The sequence below is a fragment of the Hyperolius riggenbachi genome, chromosome 6 (assembly GCF_040937935.1).
Source record: "Hyperolius riggenbachi isolate aHypRig1 chromosome 6, aHypRig1.pri, whole genome shotgun sequence".
NCBI lineage: Eukaryota > Metazoa > Chordata > Amphibia > Anura > Hyperoliidae > Hyperolius > Hyperolius riggenbachi.
Genome location: NC_090651.1, coordinates 329,296,244 through 329,313,922, shown reverse-complemented (window position 1 = coordinate 329,313,922; position 17,679 = coordinate 329,296,244).

The window sequence follows — 17,679 nt, the reverse complement described above, 5'->3', positions numbered from 1 at the left end:
CCCCTCCCCAGTATAGACCAACAGATGTGTCCTCATGATTAGCACCCCTCATAGTAGCCAGATGTGTCCCCAGGATTAGTATTCTCCAATATTGCCAGTTCTACCCCCAGTTTTAGCCCTCACCCCTATTATAGCCAGATGGGCCCCCAAATTACGAGATGTGCCCCCTTTATAAGACACCTCCAGTTATTAATATGCCCCAAGTGATTAATTAAACCACCCACCTCCCCTTTCCTACATTTTCAGCCCCCATGGGGGATATCCAGATGTGCTGCCCCATCCAGGCAGCGCCCTCCTTAGCCAGATCACTGTAAAAAAGCAGCTGCAAGCAGCCTGTCTCACCTCACCTTGTTCCAGTGATAAGCCTGCAGACCGAGCCTCCATTCCCCACTCTGCAGTCAGGCCCGTGATGCCAAACATCCGGTCCCGGCTTGATGACATCATATATGATATTCAGCATCATGGGCCTGGCTGCAGAGTGGGGAATGGAGGCTTGGGCTGCAGGCTCATCGCTGGAACAAGGTGAGGTGAGACAGGCTGCTGGCAGGGACTTTTATTTAAGTGATCTGGCCTCAGAGGGTGAGAGATGAAGGATCACTGCAGTTGGCTACTGCAGCGATCGTTGATCCGTGAGGGGTCTCTAATTGGCTTAAAGGGAACATGTTCCCTTTTGCCAATTAGTGCAGGAGCTGAAAGTGCTGGGGCACGCATGGGAGCGCGCCCGATTGGGCACAGCTGAGCTGCAGGGGGGAATCCTATATCTACGTCCATGTGGCTTTGATGAAATCACAGAGGACGTAGATATACTGTGGTGGTGGGATAAGTGGTTAAGCAATACTGGTTGCCTGGTAATCCTGCTGATCAGTGGTGCTCAGCAGAGCTCGAATATTCGAGTAGCTCGAATATTCGAGCTCTTTTTCAGCTATCCGAGCTCGGTATTCGAGCTCCGAATAGCTGTAGCTATTCGAATGGGCTATCCGAGTACACTCGAATAGCCCATTCACTATTCGAGCTATTCGAGCAAACGGCGCTATTCGAGCTCGGTACCGAGCTCGAATAGCGTCATAGCCCAGATTGATGTCCTTAGAGCCAATCAGAGGGCTCCCAGGCCCTCTGACGGCAGCCAATCACAGAGGGGGACCCTGGCCAGCCCCTACCCTATAAATAGCGGCCGCCATGTTCCGTTTCTCCATGCTTGCCTGAGACTTGTACAGAGAGAGAGTTGCTCCTTTGTGCTTTGGCTTAGCAAGTGCTCTATTGTGATCATTTACCTAGCGTTTTTGCTCACCTACACCTGCCATATACACCTATATTGTTGTTAGTTAGATAGACATTGTATTTTAGTTAGTAGCTTGTGTGTTACATTAGAGACAGGCAGCTGCTGCAAGCTTACAGGTTTAGGCCTCAGGGGGGCCTTGCCTCTGTGGGCAGCTGTCCTCTGTTTATTTCTCTCATCTATACCAGTATTTCTGCTGTCCTTTACTAATAGTATTGTAGTTATACTGTACTAGGAGTAGGACACTCACTGACTGTCACTGTTTATAGGCTACTAGCTAGCTCCTGCGTGTGTGCACTCACTCACTGTCTGTGTGTACACACACTCTATTTCCTTCTGATTACTGATAGATTATTGTTAGTTAGTTGTACTTACTGTTACTACTTACTCTTACTGTACTAGGAGTCTAGGACACTCAGTCAGACAGTCACTGTGTTCATAGGCTACTAGCTCCTGCGTGCGGTCACTCACTGTCTGAGTGTACACACACCACCCACACTCCATTTCCTTCTGATCGCTGATTGATTATTGTAATTAGTTAGTTCTACTTACTGTTACTACTTACTCTTACTGTACTAGGAGTCTAGGACACTCAGTCACTGTGTTCATAGGCTACTAGCTCCTGCGTGCGGTCACTCACTGTCTGAGTGTACACACACCACCCACACTCCATTTCCTTCTGATCGCTGATTGATTATTGTAATTAGTTAGTTCTACTTACTGTTACTACTTACTCTTACTGTACTAGGAGTCTAGGACACTCAGTCACTGTGTTCATAGGCTACTAGCTCCTGCGTGCGGTCACTCACTGTCTGAGTGTACACACACCACCCACACTCCATTTCCTTCTGATCGCTGATTGATTATTGTAATTAGTTAGTTCTACTTACTGTTACTACTTACTCTTACTGTACTAGGAGTCTAGGACACTCAGTCACTGTGTTCATAGGCTACTAGCTCCTGCGTGCGGTCACTCACTGTCTGAGTGTACACACACCACCCACACTCCATTTCCTTCTGATCGCTGATTGATTATTGTAATTAGTTAGTTCTACTTACTGTTACTACTTACTCTTACTGTACTAGGAGTCTAGGACACTCAGTCACTGTGTGTTCATAGGCTACTAGCTCCTGCGTGCGGTCACTCACTGTCTGAGTGTACACACACCACCCACACTCCATTTCCTTCTGATCGCTGATTGATTATTGTAATTAGTTAGTTCTACTTACTGTTACTACTTACTCTTACTGTACTAGGAGTCTAGGACACTCAGTCACTGTGTTCATAGGCTACTAGCTCCTGCGTGCGGGCACTCACTGTCTGAGTGTACACACACCACCCACACTCCATTTCCTTCTGATCGCTGATTGATTATTGTAATTAGTTAGTTCTACTTACTGTTACTACTTACTCTTACTGTACTAGGAGTCTAGGACACTCAGTCACTGTGTTCATAGGCTACTAGCTCCTGCGTGCGGTCACTCACTGTCTGAGTGTACACACACCACCCACACTCCATTTCCTTCTGATCGCTGATTGATTATTGTAATTAGTTAGTTCTACTTACTGTTACTACTTACTCTTACTGTACTAGGAGTCTAGGACACTCAGTCACTGTGTGTTCATAGGCTACTAGCTCCTGCGTGCGGTCACTCACTGTCTGAGTGTACACACACCACCCACACTCCATTTCCTTCTGATCGCTGATTGATTATTGTAATTAGTTAGTTCTACTTACTGTTACTACTTACTCTTACTGTACTAGGAGTCTAGGACACTCAGTCACTGTGTTCATAGGCTACTAGCTCCTGCGTGCGGGCACTCACTGTCTGAGTGTACACACACCACCCACACTCCATTTCCTTCTGATCGCTGATTGATTATTAGTTAGTTCTACTTACTGTTACTACTTACTCTTACTGTACTAGGAGTCTAGGACACTCAGTCACTGTGTTCATAGGCTACTAGCTCCTGCGTGCGGGCACTCACTGTCTGAGTGTACACACCACCCACACTCCATTTCCTTCTGATCGCTGATTGATTATTAGTTAGTTCTACTTACTGTTACTACTTACTCTTACTGTACTAGGAGTCTAGGACACTCAGTCACTGTGTGTTCATAGGCTACTAGCTCCTGCGTGCGGTCACTCACTGTCTGAGTGTACACACACCACCCACACTCCATTTCCTTCTGATCGCTGATTGATTATTGTAATTAGTTAGTTCTACTTACTGTTACTACTTACTCTTACTGTACTAGGAGTCTAGGACACTCAGTCACTGTGTTCATAGGCTACTAGCTCCTGCGTGCGGGCACTCACTGTCTGAGTGTACACACACCACCCACACTCCATTTCCTTCTGATCGCTGATTGATTATTAGTTAGTTCTACTTACTGTTACTACTTACTCTTACTGTACTAGGAGTCTAGGACACTCAGTCACTGTGTTCATAGGCTACTAGCTCCTGCGTGCGGTCACTCACTGTCTGAGTGTACACACACCACCCACACTCCATTTCCTTCTGATCGCTGATTGATTATTGTAATTAGTTAGTTCTACTTACTGTTACTACTTACTCTTACTGTACTAGGAGTCTAGGACACTCAGTCACTGTGTTCATAGGCTACTAGCTCCTGCGTGCGGGCACTCACTGTCTGAGTGTACACACACCACCCACACTCCATTTCCTTCTGATCGCTGATTGATTATTAGTTAGTTCTACTTACTGTTACTACTTACTCTTACTGTACTAGGAGTCTAGGACACTCAGTCACTGTGTGTTCATAGGCTACTAGCTCCTGCGTGCGGTCACTCACTGTCTGAGTGTACACACACCACCCACACTCCATTTCCATCTGATCGCTGATTGATTATTGTAATTAGTTAGTTCTACTTACTGTTACTACTTACTCTTACTGTACTAGGAGTCTAGGACACTCAGGCACTGTGTTCATAGGCTACTAGCTCCTGCGTGCGGGCACTCACTGTCTGAGTGTACACACACTAAATTTACTTGTGATTACTACTGATTATTGTAACTGCTAGTTGTACTTCCTGACTGTTACTACTTACTTACTGTACTAGGGGACACTCACTCAGTCACCTCACCAACCAACCCACTCCATTAAAGTACCCCACTTTTCACCCGCCCTTTTAAAAAACTTTTGTCTATACGCCCAAAACATTGAAGATGTCTGGAAGTGGCAGCCAGCGCGGTTTGGGCAAGGGGAAGGGCAGCAAGGGAATCAGGAGGAGAGGGAGCAGCATTGTGGCAAGCTGCGGCCGCGGGCGCGCCACCATGCACAGTTCCGCAGCAGCAGCAGCAGCGTCAGTGGCTAACATTCCTCCCATAGCCACTGGCCGTGGACGCCTTGGGCGCCGCCCAGCAGGAGCATCTGCAACTCACGCTGCAGAGACACAGCAGCAGCAGCGTGTAGCACCTGCTCCCATTTTCCTCCAGCCGGGTCGGAAACGTCCCATTGAGGAAAAGGATGCAGACACTGTGGTGCAACTCATGACGGAGGATGAGCAGCCCGCCATCAGCTCTGCATCCGAGGCCTCCACCCTCACCACCACCACCACCCCTGTTCGCAGCAGCCGCCCAGCAGGGTCTGGGGAGGAGGCCAGTTCACCGTCACTCGCCGACCTGTCATTCAGCAGTCTTTTGACCCCAGGCATCATGAGTAAATTGTCTGCTGTTGTTGGCTATCTTGAGGAGGAGATGCTGATGGGCACTTTGGGGGATGAGGGATTGGACAGCAAGACTGTGGCGACAGTCAAGCAGCCCATCCATGCATCAGGAGAGGAGTTTGGGGGGTCCTCATCCCAGCAGGACATGTTTCAGGAGGGGGAGGATGATGATGACCCGGTGACAGACAGAGACTGGGTGCCACCACCTCCAGGGGATGTCGTCCTCAGCAGCTCTGAGGAGGAGGAGGAGGATGCGCTTGTGGGCCTTGCAAGGAGGCGCATCATTGCAAGCATTGGCAGCGTCCCACACCCTGCTGGTGTCTCAGGCTCAGCAGCAGCAGCATCAGCCAGTACCACCACCAGCCGCACCCAAGCCCCCCCCCCCCCCCAACCACCACAGGGAGACAGGCAGCAGCGCTTCCATGCCGTAGGGGGATGTTTCTGTCACCAATCTGGCGCTTTTTCACCATGCCCACTGTGTACAGCAAGTACGCCACTTGCAACCACTGTCAGCGGAAGTTGAGCAGAGGTGCAGACCCCTTAAAGTTCAGCACCAGCTCGCTCATCAACCACCTTGCGGCTAAACATTTCCACCAGCATGAGGAGTTCCAGAGGCTGAAGGCATCTGGTGCTGGCAGTGGCACCACACCCATCACTGCACAGCCTTCAGCAGCAGCAGCAGCAACAGCAGCCACCCGCCCTCCTGCTCCTCCAGCAGCACCAGCAGGAGTGCGGAAACGCACTGCTCCTCCCCCCTCTGCAACTCCTGCCGCCGACACTGAGGCCTGTTCTGGCAGCCAGTCCTCAGTGGCCTCCTCTGCTGTGTCTGCTGATTCCCGTGTCAGCAAAAGGCCACGCCAGAGCCTTTTGAGCGAGTCCTTCCAGGGGGTGGTTAGGGCTCTGCCTCCCAGCAGCCGTCGCGTGCGGCAGCTGAACGGCTTGCTGGCACGGGCCATGTGCTCCCAACTCCTGCCGTACACGCTCGTGCAGGAGGGGAGCGACATTCGTGCGCTGCTTGCTTGCGCAGCCCCAGACTGGCAGCTCCCCAGCAGACACTTTTTCTCCCGCAAGGCCATTCCTGCACTGCACTGCTTTGTGATGGCCAATGTGGAGCGAGGGCTGGAGCACGCGGTTGGTGAAAGGGTCCACGTCACCATGGACTCCTGGAGCAGCCGCTTCGGGACAGGCCGCTACCTGTCCTTCACTGTCCACTGGGTCAGCTTGGTGGAAGGGGGTGAGGATGGGAGAGCAGCAGCGGGCACAGCAGCAGCAGCAACACAGTGGGTGGTGCCACCCCGCAGGGTCAGGGGAACTGCAGCAGGTTCCTCCGATCCTCTGCCATCCTCCGGCACACCTGGCCAAACCCCCCGCCTCAGCAGCAGCGTGAAGGCCCGCCACTGCCAAGCGCTGCTGCACTTGGTCAGCCTTGGGAAGACCAAGCTGACGGCAACCCATGTGTTGGCCAAACTCCAGGAGCAGGAGAGGATTTGGCTGACCCCCAGAGGCCTCAGAGTCGGAGAGGTGGTGGCCGACAATGGGGCCAATCTGGTTGCCGCAATACACAGGGGAAACCTGACCCACATCCCCTGTCTTGCCCACGTGCTGAACCTGGTGGTGCAGAAGTTCCTGCGCACCTACCAGGGGATGGGCGAACTGCTGGAAACGGCAAGGAATGTTGTGCGTCACTTCCGGCGCTCGGCTGCAGCCTGTGCGAGCCTGGAAGACGTGCAAAAGGAGCTGGATCTGCCACGCCATCGGCTGATCCTTGACGTTCCGACTCGCTGGAACTCCACCCTGGCGATGTTGGAGCGTCTGGTTGAACAGAGGCACGCTGTCAAACAGTACCTTGCCCTGGCCACTGTTTCCGCAGCTCTGAGAAGGGACAAGACCAGCAACTTCCCGTCCATCGTCCCCGATGATGACTGGAGGCACATGCAGCAGGTGTGCTTAGTGCTGGCTCCCTTCCTGCAGGCCACAAACATGGTGAGCAGGGACCATGCTATGGTCTGCGAGTGGGTGCCCCTGGTTTCTCTGCTGAACAGGGCCCTCGATGCTTTGCTGGAACAGGGAGCGGCAGCCTTGGACCAGCAGGAGCGGCAACCAGCTGCGCAGTCCACCTCTGAGGGGGAGGAGGAGGAGGACTTGGTGGAGGTCCCTGACCTGGCTGCTGATGAGGGGGATCAGCACAGCGCAGCTGAGTTGGTGCGGGGGTGGAGAGAGGATGAGGCGGCAGAGGAGGAGGATGAGGACAGCACTGACGTCGATGTGCCAGCAGACGTGGCCCGCCTCTTCCCAATGGCAGCGCACATGCTGACGTGCCTGCGCAGGGACCCCAGGGTGATCCAGATGAAGCAGAGGGAGGACATCTGGATCAGCATGATGTTGGACCCACGCCTCAAGGGGAAGTTGAGCCAGTTCCTGCCGCCTGCAGGAGGAGACCCAGCGCAACAAATAAGGAGCTTGCAGCAGGCCCTTGTTGAGCGCTTGGAGGAAGCCTTCCCCCAGCCTTCCACCCCCACTGTCCAGCAGCCAGCACAGAGGCAGCAGCAGGTGCCTGCATCCAGCAGCAGCAAGCGCCCCACAGACCTGCTGTCTCTCAGCCACGAGCTCTACAGGACTGTAGAGGCTCCGGCAGCAGTGACTAGAGAGGAGATGCATGCAGCAGCATCCTCCTCCGGTCACAGCCAGCGCCTGACCCGCATGGTGGCTGACTACATGGGGTCGTACAGCGGGCTTGACAGCGATGCCCCTGTTGATCCCATGGAGTATTGGGTCAAGCGCATGGAGATCTGGAGCGAGCTGGCGCAGTACGCCCTGGAAGTGCTGTCCTGCCCCCCTTCCAGCGTGCTGTCCGAGCGCTGCTTCAGTGCAGCTGGTGGCGTGGTCACCGAGAAACGCTCACGTCTGTCTCACAAGTCTGTGGACAGACTGACGTTTCTCAAGATGAACCAGGCGTGGGTGGAAGGCGAGTTCCTGGCCCCTGTTGTCGGCGAGAGGGGGACATGAACTGGCTGCCGGAACCATCGTTAATGTGCCTTACCACCCTTTACCACCTCCTGGCTCCTGCTCACTAAGCCAGCCTGGTTCACTTTGACTATTACGTCGCCTGCAGCCACACATTTTACACCTACAGTGGGCTGCTGTGTACTGCCCTTCTGCTGTCTGTCTGTGTTTCCCACTGCCAGGGTACACAGATGATTTACCTTCTGCTGCCACTCTGCCACCAGCTATTACGTCAAACAATAGCTATATTGGTTGCAAAACCAAAAACCAAAAAACCATTAAAAAAAAAAAAAGGTTTAATTTTTCTGAGGTGCCCGGGTTGAAAACTGTGTTGTCCCAGTTGTGTATTGGACACAATGTGGGCTGCACGACCGCTGTCTGGGACCTCCTGTTGTGTTTATTTACAGCCCTGGTATCACCGCTAGGTACCAGGGCTATTATGTCACGCTGCCTACCTGCTGCCACACTCACACTGCTCCTCCATACCTCCTCCTGCTGCTGCTGCTGCTGCTGTCTGTCTGTGTTTCCCACTGCCAGGGTAAACAGATGATTTACCTACTGCTGCCACTCTGCCACCAGCTATTACGTCAAACAATAGCTATATTGGTTGCAAAACCAAAAACCAAAAAACCATAAAAAAAAAAAAAGGGTTTAATTTTTCTGAGGTGCCCGGGTTGAAAACTGTGTTGTCCCAGTTGTGTATTGGACACAATGTGGGCTGCACGACCGCTGTCTGGGACCTCCTGTTGTGTTTATTTACAGCCCTGGTATCACCGCTAGGTACCAGGGCTATTATGTCACGCTGCCTACCTGCTGCCACACTCACACTGCTCCTCCATACCTCCTCCTGCTGCTGCTGCTGCTGTCTGTCTGTGTTTCCCACTGCCAGGGTACACAGATGATTTACCTTCTGCTGCCACTCTGCCACCAGCTATTACGTCAAACAATAGCTGCTCGCCTACTCCTCCATTCCTCCTCCTGCTGCTGCTGTCTGTCTGTGTTTCCCACTGCCAGGGTACACAGATGATTTACCTTCTGCTGCCACTCTGCCACCAGCTATTACGTCAAACAATAGCTATATTGGTTGCAAAACCAAAACCAAACAAACCATTAAAAAAAAAAAAAGGTTTAATTTTTCTGAGGTGCCCGGGTTGAAAACTGTGTTGTCCCAGTTGTGTATTGGACACAATGTGGGCTGCACGACCGCTGTCTGGGACCTCCTGTTGTGTTTATTTACAGCCCTGGTATCACCGCTAGGTACCAGGGCTATTATGTCACGGCGAGCTGCCTGCCTCATTGACTGCCTGCTGCCACACACTCATCCTCCTCCTCCTGCTGCTGAATTTACCTCCTGCTGTCTTTGTGTTTCCACTGCCAGGGAGCACATACAATGGCGCTTCCAACATGCGTGCGCCCACCAGCTATTTGTTACGCTCAAAAATAGCTGCATTTCTTTAAAAAAAAATTGAAAAGAGAAATACGTGAAGAAGAAGAAGACGATATTGAAAAGGAAGGAGAAGATGAAGAAGAAGAAGAAGAAGAAGAAGAAGAAGATGAAGAAGAAGAAGAAGAAGAAGAAGAAGAAGAAGAAGAAGAAGAAGAAGAAGAAGAAGAAGAAGAAGAAGAAGAAGAAGAAGATATAGAAGAAGATATAGAAGAAGACGATATAGAAGAAGACGATATAGAAGAAGAAGATATAGAAGAAGACGATATAGAAGAAGAAGAAGAAAGATAAAGAAGAAGAAGAACAAGTATATACAGTAACACTACTGAACAAAATTAAGGACACAACTTCTCTTTCCACATTTTTTTTTAAAGGAACATCCCCACATAATCACTTGCTGTTGTTACTTGGAAAAAAAGAGGTTTCTTGCATCATTCACCCTCAAAACAAGTGTTGGAAGCTATTTAAGGCCAATTCGAATAGTCAGCTCGAATAGTTAGCTCGAATACCGACTCGAATAGTGAGCTCGAAGTCCGAGGTCGAATCGAATAGTAAAAATTATTCGACTCGAATATTCGAATGACCTCGAATAATTTACTATTCGAATTCGACCAAACTCGAATTTTAAAAAGGGGTATTTGAGCACCACTACTGCTGATCATCTGCCTCTAGTACTTTTAGGGCTTGTTTCCACTGTTGCGACGCGATTTCGGCCGCATTCCGACGCTTGTAAAAACGCATGCGGATGTGTTTCCACATGCGTTTTTACCCGCGATTTCGCCTGCGATTTCGCATGGCAGGGTGCCATGCGAAATTAACCATGACACTGCCAGGGCTAAATAAAATTGAAAAAGGTGCGAAATCGCACGCGAAATCGCGGGTAAAAACGCATGTAACAAACGCATGCGTTTTTACTATTAAATACATTAGCGGCGATTCGCACGGATTCCCGACGCAGGCGAAATCGTTGGCTCTTTTGTGCGTTTTTTTCACGCTGAAAAAAACGCACCTCAACAACGCTACAGTGGAAACAGGCCCATCCACTTGTATTACATGTGCGGATCTGCATGCGTTGGACGCATGCAGATTCGCGATAGTGGAAACGAGCCCTCAGCCATAGACACTGAACAAGCATGCAGCAGATCAGGTGTTTCTGACATTATAGTCAAATCTGACAAGATTAGATGTATGCAGATCAGCAGGGTTGCCAGGCGACTGACATTTTTTAAGGAAATAAATATGGCAGCCTACATATACCTTTTACTTCAATTGTCCTTTAAAAGGTGAAACTAATATGTGAAACAGATTAATTATGGGCAAAGCGAGATATTTCAAGCTTTTATTGGCTATAATTTTGATAATTATGGCTTAAAGCTTATGAAATCCCAAAATCAATATCTCAGACCATTCAAATATTGTGAACATGTTCAATATTCTAGGCTCAAAGTGTCAGACTCTAATCAGCTAATTAATCTAAAACACCTGCATTTCATATATTAGTTTCACCTTTTAAGTTGAATTACTGAAATACAGTAAATGGACTTTTGCACGATATTCTAATTTTTCAAGTTTCACCTGTAAAACAGTCTCATATGTTTATTAACTATAAGGGCTTGATTTTCAAGACTGAATTCTAAACAGCAGCCATGACAGCCTAATTTTAAATCTGTCTTTGGGCTGGTGCACACCAGAGCGGTTCTGGAGCTGTTTGAAAACAGCTTGGGTAATGTATTTCAATGGGCTGGTGCACACCATAACGGTTTGTTTTTTTCACAATCGCAAACTCGGGGGCTGCAGCATTTTTTAGATTCCTGAGGCATTTCTGCCTCAATGCTAAAGTATAGGAAAGTGGAAAACTGCTCTGAAAAATGCTAGATCAGAGCGGTTTTCCAGGAGTTTTTGTTACAGAAGCTGTTCAGGAACAGCTTCACTGTAATAATATATGAAATCTGCTACACAAAAACACTCTAAAAAACGCTAGGCATGTTTAGAAAATCTCTCTTAGGGCTCGTTCCCACTGTTGCGACGCGATTTCGGCCGCATTCCGACGCTTGTAAAAACGCATGCGGATGCGTTTCCACATGCGTTTTTACCCGCGATTTCGCATGCGATTTCGCATGGCAGGGTGCCATGCGAAATTAACCATGACACTGCCAGGGCTAAATAAAATTGAAAAAGGTGCGAAATCGCACGCGAAATCGCGGGTAAAAACGCATGTAACAAACGCATGCGTTTTTACTATTAAATACATTAGCGGCGATTCGCACGGATTCCCGACGCAGGCGAAATCGTTGGCTCTTTTGTGCGTTTTTTTCACGCTGAAAAAAACGCACCTCAACAACGCTACAGTGGAAACAGGCCCATCCACTTGTATTACATGTGCGGATCTGCATGCGTTGGACGCATGCAGATTCGCGATAGTGGAAACGAGCCCTTAGGGCTCATTCACACTACAAGAGCTTTTCTAAGCGCTTGTGATTTTAAAAGCACGGTGGTGTAGTGGTTAGCGCTCTCGCCTTGCAGCGCTCGGTCCCCAGTTCGAATCCCTGCCAGGGCACTATCTGCAAGGAGTTTGTATGTTCTCCCCGTGTCTGCGTGGGTTTCCTCCGGGTATTCCGGTTTCCTCCCACATCCCAAAAACATACAGATAAGTTAATTGGCTCACCATTAAATTGGCCCTAGACTACAGTACTTACACTACATAATACAAACATAGACATATGATAATAGTAGAGATTAGATTGTGAGCTTTTAGGGACAGTTAGTGACAAGACAATATATATATATACTGTACAGCGCTGCGTAAGCTGTTGGCGCTATATAAATGCTAAATAATAATAATAATAAAAGCTCTTGCTAATGTTACCCTATGTGAGTGTTCACACTGGAACAATGTGATTTTGTAAAAATCCGCCATAGGATTGCGTTAACAAGAGCTTTTACAATCTCTGGCATTTAAAAAGCTCTTGTAGTGTGAATCAGCCCTAAGGGCCCATTCACACTTGCAAATCGCAAAACGCTAGCGCTTTTGCTAGCGTTTGGCTCTGCCGAGTTTTGGCGATTAGCGTGAAAAATCGCCAATCACACTTGGGGTGATTTTCCGCAATCGTGTTTAGTGCTTCTATAGCACTAAATGCGATCGCCGGGAAATCGCCTGAAAATGGTGCAGGATACAAATGTGCGTTTGGTGATTTGCGTTAATCGCCAGCGATTAACGCAAATCACCCAAGTGAGAACCGGCCGATAGGTTATTATTGCACTAGCGCTTTAAAAAGCACTAGCGCTAGAAGCGTTTTTTCCAAAATCGCCAGCAAAACACTCAGATGTCAACGGGGCCTAAACATGCCTAGAATCGCTCTGAAAATCTCTAGCGTTTTGCAGATCTGCTAGAAGTTTTTGGTGTGCACTGGCCCTTTTAGCTGCAAAACTGAAAGCATTGCAGCTGCATTTCAATTAGGGATATTTCCGATTCCGCGGTAAATCCACATTCCACCATTGCCAATTACCGATTCCGCTTTCTACTACCAATTTCCGCATTCCAATGCGGAATTTCCTCCGGAAATCGCGGAAATTCCGCCCGAATTTAACATTGATTTTCTCAAAAACTATAAGGTCTTTTTGAAAACTTTTGTTTGCATCTTGTTCAGAAGATTCTGTTTAATAAACCCTGAAAATTGGTGTTTCTAGGACTTACAGGGGCTTTGCTATTAACCGCTAAAGTTGGCAGATTTTTACTGTAATGTAAATGCAGAAAATAGGCAGATGCAGATGTTCTGCATTTTACATTACAGTAAAAATCTGCCAACTTTAGTGGTTAATAGCAAAGCCCCCGTAAGTCCTAGAAACATTAAGTTTTCAGGGTTTATTAAACTGAATCTTGTGAAAAAGATTCAAAAAAAAGTTTTGAAAAAGACCTTATAGTTTTTGAGAAAATCGATGTTAAAGTCGGGCAAAATTTCCGCAATTTCCGGCTGAAAATTACCACGATTTCAGGCGGAAATCCACCTAACGCACTTGCATTACCGATTTCCGCATTCCGATGCTGAAATGCAAATTCCAATCGGAATTTCGGAAATTGCATTTCCGCGGAATCCGAATGAGCATTCCTAATTGCAATGCTTGTGGCTTTGCATTGTGAGGTAATTGTGTAATACACTTACTTTTTACGACGTGTCCATATGTAAGTTGTGACTACAACAACAAGACCGACCAGTATCACAGCTCCAAGCACAATCCCCGTGAGTGTTCCAGCATTTGGTGACAATTCTGGTAAAACAGCACATTATCACTGACAGTGGGACTGATACTATTTCTCAGCTACCCATACACAGTGACATTTATATCAGTAAACTAGCTATCAAAAAAAAACTGTGAAAATGCAGTCCACACTTCCTCCAGTATTCTAGACTGAAGTGGAACTCTTCAGTTTCATACTCACTTTAGCACTAGAGATGGTCATTAGTCAGTGAGATGCCAGTGATTCCAGGTAGCATGCAAACTTGAAGCAAATTGTATGCAGTGTGAGACTGACTTAATCTAGAATGTCAGGAAGTAAATTTCATTGGCCCATGTCCATGCTAAATACTATATGATTTGCATTAAAGCAAACATCAGGCAGGTCAACAAACATGAAATCTACTTACCTGGGGCTTTCTCCATCCCCTGGAAGGCTATGTGCCTCTTGCCACAGCTTCCCTCCAAGCCAGTCTCCCGGGGTCCCCTCAATAGCATCTGCCTTCCCGGCAACATCGGCAGCCTCTGCGCATGTGCGAGCGCGCAGCTGGCCACTCATGATCGCGCTCCTGTGGCCAGGAGCTTTGTGTGCAAACACAGTACGCTCTCACATGTGCAGAGACTGCCATGCTCGCCGGGTAGGCAGCTGCTACAAAGGGGGCGGGAGACTGTCCTAGGAGATATATCAGGAGAAAAGGTGAATTGCATATGGGCCTGTGTGTATGTGTGTGCACGCGGGAAAAGGATGATGGGGGGGGGGGGCACAAAATCAGGTTTTTCTCAGGGCACTGTGAAACCTAAGGCCGGCCCTGCGTCCGTGGAGGTGCGGCGAGTGACACAAAGCCTTCCAGGGTCTGGAGGAAGCCCCAGGTGAGTAGATCTCATTTTGAGTTAATTGCCTGTTATTTCCTTTAATGTGGAACTTATGCACATGATGACTACTAAATAATTTCCAGCAAAGTTCATCCAGGGATTCTGTCTGACTGCCACCTGGTGCTGAGAAGGAAATTTGGGCCTTGGAAAGTGAATTACCCCATGCCTTTGTAGGGAGGGGGGGCAGGGTAAAGTATATGGCTATATATACTAAAGGAGAAGTGGGGACATAGGAAGGTAAATGGCTATGTACTAAAGGGGAAGTGGGGACAGGGTAAGATATATGGCTACATATACTAAAGGGGAGGAGAACAGGGAAATGTATATGTCTACAGCATGAAGCTGCTCATACATAGAAGAAGCAACCATGCACAAGTGGCTTCATACTACCAGGCATATGCGGACCATAGTCACACTTACCCAGTATGGTTGGGTCTGTACAAAGATGAGGACAGCCACAAAGTATAAGAGGGTCCAGGGCAGCAATAGTTGGGTCTTAATATGCTCAGACACCCTAGCGATGGAAAAATGGACAGCAGGAGGATCTACTTAGGTAAGTACTTTTTATCTTGTGTCAGATTCACTTTTTTCTGTTTTCTGATTTCTCTGAGGTGTGTGTGTGTGCATGCGTGTGTATGTGTGCATGGTTTCAGTGTGTTGGTTGGGATTGGGGGGGGGTGTCGGTGGCAGTATTGGAGAATAGATCTATTAACTTACCTTCAAATGGTACTAGATACACAGAGCAGGAAGTGGTTAGCTGTGTTATAGGATTAGTCATCACACAGGTGTAAGTTCCTTGGTTCTCAGGTTTTCTGTAATCTACACGAAGTTTATCCTGCTTTATATTTAAGTCGTTCCAAGGGACAGTCCAATTGTAGCTGGCCGGTGGGACAGAATCAGCATAACACTGAAATAAAATGCTTGATTTTCCTTTTACCTGCACTGCAATACGAGCATCTTCAGGACCAACTGGAATAAGGAAGTATTCTGATGTTAGAGTTTCAGAAGTAGACTTAGGATTCGTGATCATTGCATTGGTATTCAAGTTTTATAAATATTCTAAAAAACATAAACATTAGAAGACAGTCCTATCTGCTCATTTCTCTATAAAACACACAGGAAGAACATAATTGTTTTTGTTTTGTTTTTTCCCTTTGCACTTGCTCAATGTGTTTTGGTGCGATTATACCGTTTTGCGCTGGACGGGCAACATAGTAAACAGGAAAAGGTGCTGCTTCCTCTCGCGCTCTCGTGGGTGGTGTGGAATTTTTTAAGACCAATATCCATGGAATGAAGAAATTGCGTGGAATGAATGAGAAATGAAAGGTTGTTCTGATATTGGCAGGTGAGTACAGCTGCCACACAACAATCGCTAAAGAACTGTCATGTTGGAACTTTAGTGATGCCCGCATGATGTCATTATTGTAACCGCCAACTGGAATGTGCATTGTCAGCCAGAGGCTGACAATGCGCATCGTGGCAACCCCAGCAGGGATTCCCTTGAGCAACAGATGAGTATGTAGCCTTAAAATGATCTGACATTACTTCCACAGCCTCCCAGGGGGCATTCTGTTTTACTGTAGGAGAATGCAGTCTCTCAAACTGCATCAGTAACTACAATTCCTAATGGTAAGAAGTGATTAACTTTGCCACCGCATGAAAGCCACAGAAAACGAGGAGTGGGTGTGTGCACCTGTGCGCGCACCTGCCACAGAAATACTAGACGCGTATATGCATCCAGATAGACCAGAGGGGCTCCTATCTGGATGACTATAGTCATCCAGATAGGATTAAGTGGATAATAACATTTTTTTTTAAATCTAACACTTATATTAATATTCTGTTAAAAGCTATCCTGGAGTGAGACAAGTATAATGTATAATACCATCTCATCAAAAAATGTTTAAACCCTGATTCCTGTATACAGGTGGAAGCGGAGGACTTCTGCATACACATTAGTATCTTTTTCCGGAGCTGGGAAAAAAGGGCGCAGGCAGCTAGTGGACAAAAAGGGCGCCGCCATTCACTCCCATAATAAATAACGTTTAATGGGCGCCGAGCAGGAAAAAAGGGCGCCGGAGCTAAATAAAGTTTACAAACGGCGCCCGGAGCTAAATAAAGTTTACAAAGGCGCCCGGAGCTGTTTAATGATTTATAACTGAGCTTGTGTTGATTTACGTTTATAAAATGCACCCGTGCCGAATAACGTTTATGAAAATACTAAATATATTTATCTTATTTAAATAATTAAAACATTATTTAAAGTTGTATCCCTTACTGTTTTTAAAACATTATTCACAAAATAAAGCGATCAGTACGTAATGTAAATTGGAATATATTTTTTGGAGTCACAATTTGTAAAACATTATTATCCACATAATAAAAAACATTATTATTCACAAAATAAAGGGGGGTATTAGGTTTAGGCACCAACAGGGGGTCTTAGGTTTAGGCACTTACAGGGGGGTCTTAGGTTTAGGCACTAACAGGGGGGGTCTTAGGTTTAGGCACCAACAGGGGGGTCTTAGGTTTAGGCACCAACAGGGGGGTCTTAGGTTTAGGCACCAACAGGGGGGTCTTAGGTTTAGGCACCACCAGGGGGGTCTTAGGTTTAGGCACCACCAGGGGGGTCTTAGGTTTAGGCACCAACAGGGGGGTCTAGGGGTTAGGGGTAGGTACAGGGAGGGTTACTTAGGCACCAACAGGGGGGTCTTAGGTTTAGGCACCAACAGGGGGGTCTTAGGTTTAGGCACCAACAGGGGGGTCTTAGGTTTAGGCACCAACAGGGGGGTCTAGGGGTTAGGGATAGGTACAGGGAGGGTTCTGTGTAAGAGTAGGCTTAGGTATAGTTTTAGTAAAATTTTAGTAATAATTACTAATGTTTTACAACACTTATTACGAATGTACTTATATTTATATCATCGTTATAAAGAATATTTTCAGATTTTATTATAAGAACAAACCATAAATGAAGGTTATTCACAATAATATACAATTATAACAATTAAACATATATTTTTGTTTTTTTAATAAACGTAATTATAAGTTTAACTTTACAAATAGGGAAGATTAACGTTTTCACAATTTCCGATTTTATAAACATTATTTAATGATTTATAATTTTGTTAAACTTTATTTGTAAACGAGCTATAGCACA